This window comes from Molossus molossus, unplaced genomic scaffold, assembly GCF_014108415.1.
Source record: "Molossus molossus isolate mMolMol1 unplaced genomic scaffold, mMolMol1.p scaffold_m16_p_16, whole genome shotgun sequence".
Classification (NCBI taxonomy): domain Eukaryota; kingdom Metazoa; phylum Chordata; class Mammalia; order Chiroptera; family Molossidae; genus Molossus; species Molossus molossus.
In genome coordinates, this window is record NW_023425351.1 from 53,409,130 (window position 1) to 53,422,725 (window position 13,596).

General features: G+C 36.0%; 1 pseudogene; it reads right to left on the bottom strand.

Annotated features, from left to right (window-relative positions):
- Nucleotides 1–3,961: 3,961 nt before the first annotated feature.
- Nucleotides 3,962–4,597, bottom strand: LOC118631465 (annotated as a pseudogene).
- Between the last annotated feature and the right edge of the window lie 8,999 nt (nucleotides 4,598–13,596).

The window sequence follows — 13,596 nt, forward strand, 5'->3', positions numbered from 1 at the left end:
TGCCCATTGAGTATGATGTTGGTTGTAGGTCTTTTATATATAGCCTTTATTATGTCAAGATATAACCCCTCTATTCCCAAATTGCTGAGCATTTTTTCAGAAATGGGTGCTGGATTTTGTCAAATGCTTTTTCAGCATCTATTGATATAATCATATGATTTTTATCTTTCATTTTGTTTATGTTGTATATCACATTTATTGATTTGCGAATATTGTGCCAGCCTTGGATCCTTGGGATGAATCCCACTTGGTAATGGTGAATAATTTTTTTGATGTATTACTGGATTTGATTTCCTAGTATTTTGTTCAGGATTTTGGCATCTATGTTCATCAGGGATATTGGTCTGTGGTTTTCTTTCTTTGTAGTGTCTTTTTCTGGTTTTGAAATTTGAATAATGCTGGCCTCATAAAATGAGTTTGGAAGTCTTCCTTCTTCTTGAATTTTTTGAAATACCCAGAATGGGTATTAGATCTTTGAATGTTTGGTAAAACTCCCCTGTGAAGCCATCTGGGCCTGGGCTTTTGTTTGCTGGGAGAGTCTTGATTACCTCTTCAATGTCCTTAGTTGTTATTGGTCTGTTCAAGTTTCCTATCTCTTCCCGGTCCAGTTTTGAAAGATTATGTGTTTCTGGAAATTTGCCCATTTCCTATAGATTGTCCAATTTGTTGCCGTATAATTGTTCATAATATTCGTTAACAATCCTTTGTATTTCTGTGGTGTCAGTTGTTACTTCACCTCTTTCATTTCTGATTTTGTGTATTTGGGTTCTCTCTGTTTCTTGGTGAGTCTAGATAAGGATGCTAGGCCGGCAGACCCCGCCCTGCCCTCTCGTGGGTTGGAGGGGCACCAGGGGCCTCCCACTTACTCTACACCTCTCCTGTCTCTTCACCGTGCCAGCCTAGAGTCAAGCTCAACAGCGTCTTCTTTCCCCACTGATTCCGCCAAGCCCGTTCCCTTGGCTGTGGTTTTGCTGGATAGTAGGTAGGGACAGTGGGAATCTCGTTCATCCATTCATGCATATCACTATTTAGATGACGAGGCATTTGGCTACCTTAAGAGAGTCATAGTTACTCCCGCCATTTACCCGCGCCTCATTGAATTTTTTCACTTTTACATTCAGAACACTAGGCAGAAATCACATCACGTCAACACCCGCTGCGGGCCTTGGCGACAAACTCCTGATTTTTTATTATTATTCTCTGCAAAAGATGATCTGATTATGTTATTAAGATAACATTATCTTTAGTAAACACTGCTACACACTAAGATATAGAATGTTATTTTATAACGTTATAAACAAAATTAAAAGTTTCAAGTGCATATTTGAGATTTTCTGAAAATGTAGTGTTCATCTAAAATTAATAATTTAATATTTCAAGTAATACTAAAATGGTTTGTGTGTACTGTATACTAAAAAAGTTTAATAATCTGAACACAGAAAAGTGGACAAACATAACAAAAAGTTAAAATTGAGCAGATAGAAGTTCAGTGTGGCTAAAGTTTAGGAAAGTACTACAAGATAAGGTAGTTTCTAGGCAGGTTTCAAGTAATCTCGAATCTTATTAACTGAAAAGTCATTGTAGGACTTACGATTTTATTTTATTTTATTTTTTTTTTATCCTCACCCGAGGACATTTTTCCATTTTTTGTTCAGGTAGAGTGGGAGGGAGAGAGAGGAACAGAGAGAGAGAGAGAAACATCGATGTGAAAGGAACACATCGAGTGGCTGCCACCCGCACGACCAACCAGGGCCGGGGACAAACTGCAACCGAGGTACATGCCCCCAGCGGGAACCGAACCCGGGTCTCTCAGGACCGCAGGCCGACGCTCTAACCGCTGAACCAAACCGGCCAGGGCCGATTTTATTTTTTAAGTATCACTGTTGTTTTGCATGGGAGGGGTAATAAATAAATAGATAATATGGTCAATAACAAATAATAGAGCATTATTATTTCAGAGACACAAAGTAAAGCTTAAAATATAAATAATGCTGATAGGTCTAAGTTCCTAATGATTGGACATCATGTATATTTTTGCTGACAGGAATAAAAAAAGCATTGGGATATTCATAAATGAATATTTCATATATTATCTTATATAGATTTTAAAAAAGCTAAAATAAGTTAAAGATACCTATTAATTATTTAATAGCATGTATGCATATTGATTGGTTTCTTGTCTTAATCAAGTAAGATTATTTGTTACTGAGATCTCTTTTGTTTGTGTTGCTGTAGAAATTGCCACTTCACTGTAGCAAACAATCTGCTTTCCAGAACACAGTAAGGAGCAAATACAGTCATTGAAGATTTAATCTTAACAAGACATTCAGGGAACTCATGGGGATTCTTCTTTTAATTGGAAATTAAATTCTAAGTGTCTTATTTACCAAAATGTACCAAGTTACCCCAGTCTACTGATGAGAGAGAAAATTTTTACTGTTAGGAGAGCTTGTTTTGGTTTAAATATTTTAACGTATTGCTTTTTTTAAATGTCTGAGAGAAAATTAACTTTTTTAAGACAAAACTAAACAATCTGTTTTCTCAAAATTTAAACTTAAATTAACAATCCAAAAAATGTATTAGACTAACAGGAATGAAACTCTGCTAAGTAAGGCAAAGTCCTTGTCTCTTCTCTAATTAAACTTTATTTTTATTATTAGCATCTGCACAGCCAGGTAGCAAAAAAAAAAATCTCAGAATTATTTTTCTGTAATAACAATTTTCTACTGTATTTTCCTTTCCCCAAGTCAGTTCATGAGGGATTTCCAAGCTCTTGTCTGCTAAACAGTTTCTACTTAGAATCAGCGTACAGCCAAATGAGTTAGCTCCTAATGATAATGTAAGAAATTATGGCACATTTAGTGGCTCAAAGCAACACACATTTATCACAGTTTAATTTATTAATTTATTTTTTTCATTTAATATTTATTTAGCATTCAATTTACAGCTCTATAAGGGAAGTAATTTATTGGGAAAAAGAAAAATACATTTTTTTTTTCCTCATTCTGAAAGATTCTGCTTTGCCACAGAGATAACAAAGCGCAACGAGCACACACGCACTCAATCCCCCCCCCCCATCTTTGAAGGTAAGAAATACTAAACTTAATTAAGCTTTTAGAAATAATATGGAGCTAGAAAGAAAGATGAGGACACTTCAAAAGTAATTTTATTTTTTATCTTAAACTTATCAATTGCTTCTTTCCTTGAACAGCTTTATCGTGTTTGATACTCAGCTATACTATTAGAAACTTAGTAAACATTACTTAGTGATTCCATTTGGAAGTTATAACCACACAACTAAGATGTTTTGAATATAAGCCTATCCATATGCCACATAAACTTTAGGAACTCTTAATATCTCTTCCTTTACACAAAAGTCTCTTTCTATCCTGATGTAGTTTGATTAAGGACCCGAAACCTAACTTCCTTAAATAAGATAAAAAAAAAAGTTTTCCAACTACAATTATAAGAAATCTTTCTTTTAAATACAAAATCAATTTCCTCAACTGTACCATGAATTCTAATTTAATGGTTTTTATTCTTGCTACTTCACTTTAAACAGTGGCCTATACATTTGTTTAAGCAATAAGTTCCTTTCTGGTATCTTCAGAATAAAAATAAATTAAAGGTGTTAAAGATACTACTAAAAACATTTCACTTATCAAATATATGGCCTATGCATTGAACCATATAGAAATTTTTCCAACTAACTTTCCTATCTTCCTAGAACCTCTATTTTTTAGGAAAATGTCATCTTTGAAATAATTTGAATGAATGCTGAAACAAAAACTGATTCAACATGTCCCTATTACTATAATTATCAGTTTTAACAAGTCTTCTAAATATATTCTACATCATCAGTTCTCTTGATTATAAGATGTCAATAATGGCAACATTTTGGATATAACAGAACATTTCATTACATCAGCTTCCCTTCAACACACAAGTCATTTGATGAGGATCATACTGGGCATTTCCAGTGGTTGGCAGGAGGCTCTTCCACTGCAGGCTCCCAGGGTTTCCATTGTATCGTTTTTCTCACCAGACTTAGTTCATTTTCAGCCTGAAGAATCACCTCTTCTATTTGGCTACCCCGAAGCTGGTCTTCTAGTTTTTTAACATCTGGTTCTGCTTTAACCACATCCAGCTTTCCCACTTGTAATCTGTTCTGTATATCTTCTGTATGCTGCATTTTCAGAAATTTGCTCAAGAACATCAAGAATCTTTGTGTACAATATTCTTAGCCTCTCATGCGGACTCACACAGTCAACCTCACGAGGCCTAGTCTTCTTCAGCAGGCCCGCCACAGCGCCCCCCCAAGGACACCCGTTCACACCTGCTCAATCCACTGCCTAGGCCACCATGTGGTCACTTATTTATCACAGTTGTAGAGGTCAGAAATCTAAGTCAGGATGTTCAGAGGGCCAAGTTCTTTCTGGAGCTCATGAGAGAATCTATTGTATTACCTTTTCAGCTTCTATAGATCATCTTTATTCCCAGGCTCGTGACCATTCCTCAAATCACTCCAACCTCCTGTTTTCATTGTCACAACTTCTACTGACTGATCCTCTGGCCTCCCCCTCACGAGGACCCTCATGATCACATTTGGCCTGTCCAGATAACCCAGGTAATACCCTCATCTAAAGGTCCTTGATCACAACTGCAGAGCACCTTATACAATGAAAGATAACATATTTATAGGCTCCAGGGATTAAGATGTGGACATTTTCGGAGGGGACATGAAGCAGCCTACCACACCAAACTATTCAGGATATTCATTCTTTCTTCTGCAATTTAACATAATCATCATAGGGTGACTGGCAATAGGGAGACTATTTCTCAGGGATATAGTCTCTTGCTTTATCTCCATATTCCAATTCCTCTTGATTATGAAGAATCTTCCCCTGTCTGGGGGATTAGTTGATCTTGCTTTTTCTCTTCTTTCAAACATAATGCCTTAAATTCTGCATTTTAACTGTCCAGGGTATGAATTGATTTCTCTATACTCTTTGGTCTGTTTTGTCAAAGCCAGTATGTATATAACATCTTCTTAATATCCTCAATAGCATACATTATTATCAAGTAGTAATATACTTAGAAAATACTCCTGTTGCTATATAAAAATGTTAACCTTGTGTAAAAGATTAGTATGGAGCAAGGGAAAGAAAAAAATCTCTACTTAAGGAATATACTGAAACATGTATATTTCAGAGGCATTAGCTACTGTGGGTCTGGAGAAAAATTATGCTTTAAATAGGCAAAAGTAAGCATCAGGCTTGTAAAAAAAAAGGCTTAATTATAATAGGTCTAGAAGTGTGTAAACAAAATTGGTCACACCTTGATTAAAAATCTTTTTAAAAAATTATAGCCATTCTAGTCTGTGGTTTTAATATGCAGTTTCAGTTCCTTAATAATTAATGATGTTGAACTGTTTTTGTGATTTTTACCTGTTCACATATCTCTGTTTGAATGTTTATTTATTTTGCTCATTAGTTTTTTTTACCTTATTATTGAGTTGTAAGAGTTCTTCATATATTCTGGAGACACATTTGTTTTAAAAAATGTAATTTACAAATATATCTCTCCAAATTTATGGTTTGTCAATTTTTTAGGCAAAGAGGAATACTTTTAGTGATAAAAGCATGATTTACTTATAAGTTAAAATAACTATAACATATATACCTAACAACACCTGCAGTGAACTATATGAGGCAAAAATTTAAAAATAAAGATAATTTGATATAAATGATGTTAGGAAGATTTATGTCTCAAGCAGATTAAAAAATAAGACTATAAATAATTTGCAGTGTAATTATTATATATACATACATATGTATATATATACACACACATACACACATATATGTATACACACACACACACACCTACACACTGTTTTCTTGTTTATAAGACAGGATCAAATATAAATGTCTGGGTTAATTTTAATAAAGTTGAGAAAGATAATCTGATAAAATTGAGAAAATTTTTATTCCTATGAACGAAAAATATTATGTCACAAATGATATTTTGTCCTAATGAACCTAAGATGCTATAACAAAATACCACTGACTGGGTGGCTTAAACACAAGGACATTTATTTCTCACAGCTCCGGAGGCTGGGAAGTGCAAGATGAAGTTACCTGCAGATGCCTTCTTGAAGTGTAGCACATCCAATGACTCAGTGCAGGCTGCACAGCCCAGACACTCTCAACCTTGCAGGGCACCTGAGAGCTCCACATGGGGTAGTTCAAGCCTCCCTTTGCCCATTTTGCTTTTTGTCCTTTCCCTCTGCTGGTCTTGATACCATAGCACTGTCTTGTAAACTTCAGGCGTGCTAATCTGTCTCGGAAAGAGAAGGCAATCTGAAAAGGCTATGTACTATATGATTCCACTCTATGGCATCTGAATAAGGCAAAGCAATGGAGACAGTGCAAGATCAGTGGTTGCCAGGGGTTAGCAGTGGTGGGAGGAATGAATGGGCAGAGCACAGAGGATTTTTAGGCCAGTGAAACTACTCTGTATGATACCATAATGATGAGATCACACATTCGTCCAAATCCATAGAATGCACAACACCAAGAATGAACAGTAATATGAACTGTGGACTTTGGGTGATTTGATGTGTAAGGTCATCAGTTGTAACAAATGTACCCCTCTCATGGGTGGTTTTGATACCTGGGGAGACTAGGCATGCATTTGGGCAGGAAATATATGATGAATCCAATCCTTGTATCTTCCTCTCAATTTTTCTGTGAATGCTCTAAGAAATAGTCTTAAAAATGTGGTACATAATATCCATTTTAATTCTATAGATTAATAGCTTTTATAAATCTATGTAGTCATGTAACCACTGCACAGTTATAATGTATACTATGTCCATCACAACAAAAAGTTCCCCTGAGCTGCTTTGCATTCAACCCTCAGCTGCTGGTCTGGACCCTGAAAACCACTAATCTACTTTCTTTCGTTATAGTTTTGTTTTTCACTTTTTAGAATTTCACATAAATGAAATCATCCTATAGGTAATGTAAGTGAGTCTGACTTATCTCATTTCACCTATTATTTAGAGATTCATTATAATGTTCATTGTTGTGCTTTTATATCCATAGTTTATTTAAAGGCTGAAATTTTTTACATTGATATATTTACCACAATTTTTCTTTAATCCTTCTTTTGGAATTTGGCAGGCATTTTGAGAAGCTTTTCAGTTTTGGACTCTTGTAAAAAGCTGTTTTGAACATTCACATATAACACTTTTATGGCTGTGTTTTCAGTTTTATGAGCTAAACTCCTGGAGGTAGAATTGCTGTATCTTACAGTGAATTTATGTTTGACCTTATGAGAAAATGTTAAATTATTTTTCAAAGTGAATGTATTATTTTGCATTCCCACAAGCAAAGTATGAGAGCTTCAGTTATTCAAATCCTCTCACATACTTGGCATTTTCAAGATTTTTAATTGACTTTTAAGAGTGTTTACTGGCGTTTCATTGTAGTTGTAAGGTTCATTCTCTGTTGTGGCAAATGATATTAAGAATTGTTTCTTGTGCTTAGTTGTCATTCATATTTCTTCTTTTGCAAATTGCTTGTTTACTTTTCTACTGGATTTTCATGTTTCTCATTTTTGAGTTGTGTTAACTTTTTACATATTCTGGATTGTATTAGTCAAGGTTCTCCAAAGAAACAAAACCATTATGATGTAGTGTTCACCCTTGAGCAACATGGGTTTGAACTGTGGAGGTTCCCTCATCCACGGATTTTTTTCAATAAATATAGTTGGCCGTTTGTGTCCCTGAGTTTTGCCTCTGAGGCTTCAACCAACCAAGAACGAAAACAGTTTTTTTGCGTTTCCAACCACTGTCTCCCAGCCCGTTTCTCAGCTCCAGTTTCCCAACTGCAGATTCCAAACCATGGATTCCAAACCATGGATTCCAAACTGTGTGTCAAAATAGTTTCCAATTTTCAGTTTGTTGAACTGGTGGAGGCAAAGTGTCAACTGTGGCATCAAAAATTGTATGTGGATTTTTGACTGTGCAGGGCTCCGTACCTCTAACCTCTGCATTGTTCAAGGGTCAACTGTATATGGCTATATAAAAGATGTATTACAGGAATTGACTCACACAGTCAAGAAGGTGGAAAAGTTCCCCAACCTGCCATCTGCAAGCTGGAGAACAAGGAGAGCAGGTGGTACAAATCTGTCCAAGTCAGGAAGCCTAAAAACCAAGAACAACACAAGGTCTGAGACCTGGGGAGCTGCCGATGTATTCCTCAAGTCAAAGGCCTGGGAACCAGAGGCTCCTATGTCTGAGGGCGAGAAGGGATGGATGTTCTAGGTTAAGGAGAGAGAGAATTCACCTTTCCTCTACCTTTTTCTTCTAGTCAGGACCTCAAGGGGTTGCATGATGCTTGCTCACATTGGTAAGGGCGTTTTAAACTCAGTCTATTGATTCAAATGCTAATCTCTCTGGAAACACCCTCGCAGACATCCAGTAATAATGTTTTGCCAACTATTTGGGCATTTCTTAGCCCAGTCAAATTGACACATATTTTCTATCACTATGTCTTCAAGTTGTTTTTTGCAGTGTTTAGTCTGCTATTAATTATAGCCAGCATACTTTTTTTTTCTTTATCACCTGAGGACATTTTTCCATTTTTTGTTCAGATAGATTGGGAGGGAGAGAGAGGAAAAGAGAGAGAGAGAGAGAAACATCGATGTGAAAGGGACACATCGGGTGGTGGCCTCCCGCATGACCCAGACAGGGCCAGGGACAAACTGCAACCAAGGTACATGCCCTTAATGAGAACCAAACCCACGTCTCTCTGGACCGCAGGCTGACACTCTAACCACTGAGCCAAACTGGCCAGGGCAGCCAGTGTACTTTTAAGTAATTTTAGTTATTGTATTTTTGTCTCTATAACATATACATTTTAAAAAATCTCCATTCACATTTTTTTACCTCATCAAATATATGTATGTTCAATGTTTTAATATCTTTACTTACTAATTACATTTTCTGTAGTTTGTGTTCTTCTTGGTTCAATTTCTATTGACTGATATGAATTTTCATGGTTCATATTTTTTTTGCCTCTTTGCATGCCCACTAATTGTGTTGATTTCATTTGCAGATATAGTGGATTTAGCATTTTGGGGTGCTACAAAAATTTATATTATTTTAAATAGTGCTGAAATTTGTTCCAGAATACATTTAAGTTATTTGCATGTTAAATTATTAGCTTTGTTTTGTTCTCTCCGAAGACTCAGGTATTATGAGATCTCTCCATTCCTTGTGGAGTGATCATGGCACATTCTCCATCTCTTGTGAGGTCTTGAAAGCTACACATGTTCTCCCTCCCTCTCCTCCTCTTTTATTTATGTCGTCATCATCATCTCCCCCTCCCCTCCTCCTCCTTCTTCCCCCCCCTCCTCTTTCCCCTGCTTCTCTCTCCCTCTCCCTGCCCTTTCATTCTTTCCCCTTTTCTTCCCTCTCTGTACAACTTCTCTTATCTGCCTTGTCTTTCCCAAGATCTAATCTGTATCTCCTTCGTCCTAGGCTCTGTGGCCTGAAAACTGATTCCAGTGAATAAGCAATGACAATGCTAAGATATATCTTATTTTCCTTTATCTATTCAAATCAAGAAGTCCTCTCTTGCCTGTAGTTCAAATTCTGAAAGCTGTTGTTTCATAAATGTCTTGTTTCTTATTGTGCACAGCAGTAGAGCAATTCTCATAGCAGTTATCCTTCATGGAAGGAATTTGTGAATTATAAAATTGACAAGATTTATAATTGACCTGTTATGCTCAATTTTAAAAGCGCCTATGAGCCCTGGCCGGTTTGGCTCAGCGGTTATAGCATTGGCCCATGAACCAGAGAGACCGGGGTTCTGTTCCCACTAAGGGCACGTATCTCAGTTGCAATCTGTCCCTGGTTGGGTCGTGTGGGTGCAACCAGTAGATATGTCTCTCTCACATCGATGTCTGTCTCTCTCTCTCTCTCTCTCTCTCTTCCTCCCTCTCTCCCTCCTACTCTATCTGAAGATAAATGCAAAAATGTCCTCAGGTGAGGATAAAAAGATAAAGTAAAATAAAGCATCTATGAATTATTATGATATTAAAGACAGTACAAATGTTTCTGATTTTTATAAAATATATTTATATACCAAATAAGTACTATTGATTTATCAGAAGTACAACATCAGACTGTATTGCCTGTCTCCTGCTCATCTCCTCCAGCATATTGAAACTAATAACTGTATATGCAAAAATCTTATCACTTTGAGAAAATGCACTTCAGAAAACTTTACTCTTTAATATCACGTAAGTATAAACTTACTAGTTTATTGCAAAGAATCAGGTATTTAACCATGCCAAATAAAAATCAGAAATCAATTGCAACATTTCATATTGGGCATAAGACTCCATTCAATTCAGTCCACACTATCAACCCTTCCTATTTCCTGTATTGTGCTAATGGGCCACAAGTTTCCAAGGTCATTCCCAATTTCTAAATTTGAGTCCCAATTTCAGATACTGTGTTTGAGTCTCCATAATCATAAGGACTCACAAGAAGTTCACATCCATGCCCTTTAATATAGACTGCTTTACATCTGTTTGTGCATATATGAGTGTAAATTTCTGGTTGAATTTACATAGATCCTCAGTAATCTTTGATACACAAAATACAAATTTGAATTAGTCTGTTTCAACTGCCTTGTTTTTTATCTGCTGTTTTTTTTAATCCTCACCCAAGGACATTTTTACATTTCTCCTCAGATAGAACAGGAGGGAGAGAGGGAAGAGAGAGAGAGAAACATCGATGTGAGAGAGACACATTGGCTGGTTGCCACCCACACGACCCCAACCGAAACCAGGGACAAACTGCAGCTGAGGTACGTGACCCTAGCAGAAATGAACCCTGGTCTCTCTGGTCTGTGGCCCAGGCTCTAACTGCCGAGCCAAACCGGCCAGGTCTATCTGCTATATTTCTAAACGGGGTAGATCTGTGTCTCACACTTGCCTGGTCCCTCATCTTGCCCTGCAGTCCAGTGATTAGTGGAAACCATGCTACAGACATTTTATTGTGAATGTAGGTGAGAGGGATCCCCAAAGGTTGTATTGTTGAATGCAAAGATTCCTAAACTTACTAGAGCATAAAACATTTTTGTTCATATGTTCGTAGCACGCCTTGTCATTTTGTACAAAAACGTGCTATTAAGTCTGGGAATACTGATTAAATAAAAATTCCATAAGACTTACGGGGTTTGAATTAGATGCAAACGGAGGGAAAATCTACAAAATTTAAACAGACTAGAAGCAGAAATGTCTTATACCAAATATCTATAATTATAAAAAGCATTTCTTCTTAAATTTGAGTTAAGGAGACCATGTTAATATTGTTCAGAAGTTGTAGGGTAAGCAGTTGACTAGAATAGACAGCATGAGGGAATTATTTGGATCTGTCAAAACTTATAGAACTATAAACCAACATGAGTGCATTTTATGGTTTACAAGTTATAAATAACTAAGTATATAAATGAATAAGTTCTGTTTTAGGGGTACTGAACTGTCTTTGAATTGCATTCACTTGTAGGAGTGAAGACATAGCTATTTTAACATCAGATTCAAATACCGCCCTAGCTGTATTCTCTACGAACAAGAAAAAACAATGTTATAATGTAGAGATTTCTTGCATATAAAGTAGCCTGAAAATATTGGGAGAAGAATAGCAGTTATTTCCAATATGTGTAATATTACTTAGCTAAAGGAAACATGTAAATGTCTGTCTTTTCTCACTTTAAATATATAATGTCATATTTAGAAAACAAGTGGAGGGCAGACAAAGGCTAAAATATTAGTGTTTTATTTGTGTGATAGCATTAGAAGAAATGCTGTTAGTTTAAATTAAAGCACAGTGAGGCGCTTCTGCATAATTCAACCAATTTAACAAACTCCATCCTTCTTTTCACTGCTTCCTAAATTGCTGGTAGCTTGAAGACAATGAGGAAACTATTTTATAATGAAGGGTGGTTAGAAGAGGGCAGAGGTAAAAATCCAGGAAAACTCACTTTACAGAAAAAAGATGGGCAGATGCAGCCAAATGTCTAATTCTCAGGATACACTTTAATTGCTATAATTATAGAATAAAATGCAAAACACATTTTTAAAGAGAAATTTAATTGTTTGAAAGAAAGGTTGTTTTGAACTATTTTATTTCCATTTATGTTCTTTCAAGGAAGCAAAATAGTTAACTACAGAAAGGTGGTGATTAGGTAATGCAGACAATGCATAGACCCATTATAGAAATCTGCGGTTAGATCTACATTTGCAATAATCATGCAGAAACCAATTATTTATGCAGCAGAAGACTCAAGAACGATATTGTTCATTAAAATGTCCTTATTCCTGCAGATGAGCTTTATTTCCCGTGAGCTTTTACAGTACATTGAATTGGTAAAAAAACTGTGTATGAACCTTTCCTCTTTCCTAAATTCCTACATGTACAATAACGCATTTAAATAATAATGAGAACTACCATTTATGTGATGTGTTTACATCTGTTTCTTCAGTTCTTGCTATATCCAATTTGCATATGACAAAATTGAGAATACTGAAATATGAATAAATTATCTAAGATCCAAATTTAGTATAAAATATAACAGGTTTTCAAACCCAGATTCGTGTGATATCAAAACCCATGTTCTTTCATTTATTGATACACTTCTTAAGTAAATATTCACTGAGTGCCATCCATGCTCCAGGCATTCCATAATAGGAATAAAAAAGATACAGTCTCTATCCCCATTTAGAACCCATAAGAGAGGAGAGAAAAACACTAAACAAATATTTACAAAAATCATTTTATCACTACATTTGTGATTGCTGATAAAAGGAAGAAGTGAATAGCTCTTTGGGAATAATATTACAGAGGGATATAACCTAGTGAGGGATTCTAGAGGGGGGCATTATCCAGAAAACTTGACATAAAATAAATAAGATGCTAGTATTCCAGAATAGTAACAGAAATTGCAAACTAATTTAGGGAACTAATACATTATTTGAAATGACTGTTTAACAAAATGAAATTTTTGTTTTGTAAAAATACCCAGTAGACTGACTTTATTTGCATCATCCAGTGCAATGATACTTATTTTGAAAGTGCTTTCCCCGAAGCTTTTTTCCAAACTTGCTACCAATGTAATTTAAGATACCAATCAATAAATTTCCATACTCCATGACACTGATTTAGTTGATAAGTATAAGATAAGGTGTTAGTCCCTGGTCAGTGTGGCTCATTTGTTGAGCAGCATCCCGTGTACCAGAAGGTTGCTTGTTCGATTCCCATCAGAGCACATGCCTGAATTTCAGGCTAGTTTTCCAGTGCAGGGCAGGAGGCAGCTGATTGATGTTTTTCTCTCTCATTGATGTTTCTCTCTCTTCCTCTCCCTTCCCCTCTCTCTCTAAACATCAACAAAAACATACTTAAAAAATAATAAGGAGCTAGGCTATTTAGTCCAAAATCAGCTCATCTTTCAGGGTCCAGGTGAAATGCTATCCTCTCAGTCGTATCTTGCTTACCACTTTCCATAATGGCAGAATTAA